Here is a 5,592-nt window from a genome sequence, read left to right as displayed (position 1 = left end):
CATTTGGCAAAAACCAGTCATTTGTGTGTTATGCAGTCCTGGAGGGCTACTAGCTCGTGGAGGCCTAATTGGCCTTATTTTGCTCCTACTGGTCAACGATGGTCATTTACACCACAAAAAATGTTTGGAATGATGTTTTAGAAGTGTATGGTCAAGGATTTTTGAGGTTTAGCCCACTGTTAGTGCATATTTAGGATCGTCCACCTTTTGTGGCACATTTGGAGGTTTGGTAGGGTTTGGGGCAAGTAATGTTGGAAAGTCTCTCTCTTTCCACTCTTCAAGCCTCCAAAATGGTTTAGGATATTTGCCACATCTTAAAGAACCTTCCCCTAATTTTTCCCTGCAAGGAAAATGTCAAACGCTTGGCAAACAAGAAGGAAAACAGTAAATTGCCTCTGTCACTGTCTTTTTACTGCCCTTTGCCAGTCAACTGTTGTCATCACTTTAAACCTACACAAAGAAGAATTTGTATAGAGAGAATACCTCAAAGAGGTCTAAGAGGTATTAGAGGAACTCCTATTACATTTCCTTCAAGATCCAAGGCTTGGATTATGCTCTTCAAGCATTCCATGGGCATTTTACCATATACAATTCATGAAAACGGCGAACTCACTGTTTGATTACAAGATGAGAAGGATTTAAGAAATAACAAGATAAACTAGTCCTCCAAGCAATATACTCAATGCCTTTGGCCAAATTTCCAGACCCTTGTCACATTCATTTGCTCACTCAAATTACTTTTGAGTGCAAACTTTGAGTTTCATTCAAGCTACTAGCCAAATGACAAACACTTGCCTAGTATTCACTCAATTGCATATTCCAAACACCTCTCTGGCACAAAATGAAAGATATGTACATTATATACACATGAATCAACTTGGAAGAATCCATTGGAGGGATCCCAGACCTGGATCAACCAAGTTGTTGCATTTTGCAACTCAAAACCCCTGGCAGGGCAGCAGGTACATAGTTTACAAATATTTTTGTACAAACACCTTGCAAATGAAAAACCAATTGAAAAATTACATGAGAAGATTTATTACATCAACATTCCAACTTCCAAGAAGGTATAGTATGGAATAGAACAGGTACAGTACTGACTGCTCTTCAAAAGGAAGAAAAAACAGTCATAAAAGCCAAAAAAAGCATGATTTCATTTAAGACTCTCTTGTAAATACAATCACCAACCCTTTCCAAGGAAAAGGGAGGCCTTATATATTTTATCCATTTGTTTTTCATGCCCTAGTATGGACATGAAGCTTCAATAACTTCATTTTGCAAGAAAATGACAATTTTGACAACTTTTCAAGCTAAATGACAACTTTTCTTGCTCACAAAGGCATTTTTGACAACTTAGCCTTATCAAATTTTCTAAATAACTTAGACATGCTTAAAAACACTAAAAAAACATGTTTCAATGCTTTTGAAGACATTAGGAGACCTTTTTGGCAAATTTTCACATTTTTGCCAAAAATTGTCAACTCAAGGCCTAAAAGGCAAAACTTGATCTCTAGAGCCCAAAATGAGATCAAAACCACTAAACATGACCCAAAACAACCTAAAACAACAAAATCAACCTAACACAAGACTTTACAAACATAAAAGCATTAAATACCCAAAAATGGGAGTTTTACTCAACTAGGTGCTCCTGCACCATGCAGTTTGTTGGGTCTCAAAGGCAACCGATCGTAATATTCTGAGACTGGTATAAGTGAGAGATCACCCTTGGTAGAAAGACCTGGAAAGTCTCTAAGTGATGCTGCCAAGTATACCAAATATGAGTTCATGTAAAATGTCATGGTAGAAGGGACTGCTGCAAGTTGTTTGCACAAGGCATTGCTGATGACTTCTCCCCATGATATATGATGCGATTGCCTTATGAACATGATGAACTGGTACATCCATGGCTCAAAGACATTAGAATGCTCAAGGCCCATCATCCTTCTAAGAAGGGTTATGGTGTCTCTTATCTCCCATTTGAAATCGCAGCAGTACAACTTAGCCCACCTTGAAAAGGAGGCTTGTGGCTCTTGGATCCACCTGTTGATATGTCGCTTACAATCTTTTTCCCTTTTCACATAGTAATCAGCTGCACTTTCTTTGGATATTTCCATGTAAATAGGTGCAGGAGGTATTCTGAAAACCTTCTCAATCGTATCTACATCAAGATGAATTATTGCCTCACTGTCATCATTTTTGATGACTCTTGTCTCTTTGTCAAAATGATGGGTGCAGGTGAGAACAAATTCAGGTTCTAGGGTAGCCGTCGGGAAGGAAGATGCATGATGGATATGGCTGTCCAACAGCCGCTGCATGTTATTATCTTGTGGATCTTCCACCCTCTTGACAAACTCTGACATATCCACGTGCCCTATTTATGTGTCTCTGATACGGTCCAAATCTGAAGAAACTTGGGAAGGTGCCACCTCATTCTGATACTTGTCATACTTGTACTTCATCTTTTTTGGAACCGGAGATGATGGCAAATCAGACATTGATTGGAAACCTGGAATACTATGATGAAGACTTAAAAGTGTTAAGGCAACATCATAGTCAGCTGCAACTAACATTCTTCCTTCTTCAAATGGGAAAAAAATTGATTCTTGAACTTCACGATTTTGTGAGAGGAAGAGGGGAAATATATGGAAATGGGAAAATCTTGACTTTGACCAATTTCGGATCTTGGGGAAATTTTTGCAAGTATACAAGTTGGAAAGAACATACATGTAATCGAGGTTTTAAAACCCGACTGCAAGTACACTTGTAAATTTGCAAATGGAGAAATGGATGGAAAATGAGAATTTCACTTGCGAAAAATGCCGGAAATGGAAAGTACGAATATGAGAAACATGAATGGATAGAAATGGAAAAATCCGGGAATGTCATTTTCATGAAAATGGGAAGAACTTTTCAACATGTAATCCGGTTTTTAAAACCCGAATTTGAAAGGGGGGGTGTTTCACATCTTTTCAACTTGGAATTTCAATCATAAATGGTTAAATTCATTAACCGTAAGGGAAGAACACAAATTTCCAGCCAACTTGTAATTGGGATTTAAAATCCCGAATACAAATGAAGAGGAAAAAAGGGGAAGAACAATGCAATTCAAAAATTGCATACCAAGTGGAAAATCTCTCTCACAAAAACCGATTTTTGGGGGAAGAACAACATATTTACAAAAATGCAACTAGAAAGGAAAACTAAGAAAACAAGAAAGAAAGGAAAACATACCCTAAGCGAAACTGAAAATGCTTCTCCAAAAATTTAAACAATCTTTGAATGAAGAAGAATAGCTCTTAAGTAAACACAAACCGCAATCCCCAAACCCTAGCCACGTTTTTGAAAAACATGGCAGCAAATGCATGAAAAATGAATTAAATAAAGCTCCAATCTCCATGCCTAGGTAGGAGAGTTAAAAACGATTTAGAAGTTTGGAGGTTTATGGCACTTACGTGAGGTAAAAACATGGCATTTGAAAAAAAAACATTTTTTTGTTGTTCCAACGTTTAAAAACCAACAAGAATGATTACCATGTGGTGAAGAAAGGAGCTTCCAAATCCACAAAAATCACCTAAAACTGAAAAACGCCTTCCTCCTAAAAACTCTCCTCAAAAATCGATTGAAACTTTCAACAAATTTGCTTTCAAATGAAAATTGGGTTTTTTGGAGACAAAGACAAGTTCGAATTTTCACTTTTTCCTCAACAAAGCCAAAATCGGGATTTTTGGAACAAAATGCAAGTTTAAAATGTCAAAAATGCACTTTATAAGCAAAATCGGGTTTTTTAGACCAAAGTGCAAGTTTTAAATTGTCACTTTTTCAATTACAAGGCAACATCAGGTTTTTGAGAGAGAAATGCAAGTTTAAAATCACTTGCAAAGGGGAAATAAAACCCCTACACCAAGTTATAATTTACTTGCACACATGTAATAGGGGTTTAAAATCCCTATTACATGTGAAAACCATTAAAGTAGGGGTTTTTGGAAAGAACTACAAGTTTACTTTTAACTTAACCAAAAAATCCCTATTTTAACTAAAAAAGCCAAAAAACAATAAAAACAACAAAGGGGAAATTTAAAACAAATTACAAATTTTCATTTTTTAAATAAAGTGCACATGTAATAAGCTAAAAATCTCCCTACAAAGACCAAAACAATGGAAATAATTAAAACTTGCAGTTCAAGGAAAATTCTCCACTTGCAGTCGGGATTTTAAAACCCGAAATTGAAGGAAAGACATAGCAAATGAACCTAGAATGAGACAAAATTCGAAACATAGTTCGAGGATGGACTGAGGATTAAGCCAGTCCAAGGATTAGTCAAAATTTTGCCTCGGGAAGCATGCCATAGAGTAAATTTTTTCATTTTTTCATTTTTTCACAAAAATTTTATGTAATGGTCCTTCATTTTTGGAAACAAAAATGAGAAAAACATAACTTTAACATGATTATAAAATGTCATAATGCCACTGCTGCTATATTTGGAACTTGAATCGTCTATGTTTCCCAACTATTTATGTAGTGATTAATACATTTATTCAATGTTGTTTTTCCTACTGTTGTTTTATATATGTTTGAATCATGTATCTATATTCATACTGTGTATAATAAACATCATGCAATATTTTTATGTGTGTATGTATGTATGTATGTATACATACATACATACATACATACATACATACTTATTGTATGTGTATATGTGCATGCAATACATTATACAATTCAACAATGACTATGTATATTTGAAAAAATAAATGAATAAAACATTTCAATACATGTATATGTATGTATATATGTACATGTATGTATAAACATACATACATACATACATACATACATACATACATACATACATACATAGTGTATGTATACACGTACATACAATACATTATACATTTCAACAATGACTATGTATATTTGAAAAAACAAAAATGAATAAAACATTTCAAGACTTAAATGCATACACATATATTTATTCATTGCTTGATCATGTACAATTAGTATGTATGTATTACATTGCATAAATGCATACCATATGTATGTATGTAGGTAGGTATTACATACATACATATAGTTCTCACAATGTATGTATGTACATAAATACACACATACATAAACTGACACAAAATCATGCATACATCTTAAAACAAAATACAAAGCTTAAAAACAAATGTTGCAACAAGAGGAAAAATGTTCATAAAATATAATGTGTTAGCAAACACATTACTTTGACATCTTGATCAGCCAAATACTTGGTTCATCTCTCCATGCTACTGCATGCTTACAAAAATTTGTAATAATTAGGGGTAGTAACGTTCTTACTTCAAAACATCCTACAATATTGCATGCACAAGGAGAGGCATTGAATGTTGCAGAGGATATTAAGTGAAAACGGGGAAAATTCATAATGAAAATGACCCTTCAAATTCTCCTATTATAAAATCATTTGAATGTAGAGAATGAATGCTTTCAATTTTGGTAGTCGATTTTCAAATTTAAATATATGTGGGAAACAATCACTCACTTCATTTGCAAGATATGTTTGATTTCTACAATTTTATCATGAATATAGTTTTATATATTATTTTTAA

Source organism: Cryptomeria japonica, chromosome 2 (assembly GCF_030272615.1).
Source record: "Cryptomeria japonica chromosome 2, Sugi_1.0, whole genome shotgun sequence".
In the NCBI taxonomy this organism is placed as follows: Eukaryota; Viridiplantae; Streptophyta; class Pinopsida; order Cupressales; family Cupressaceae; genus Cryptomeria; species Cryptomeria japonica.
This window is presented reverse-complemented; position numbering follows the sequence as displayed.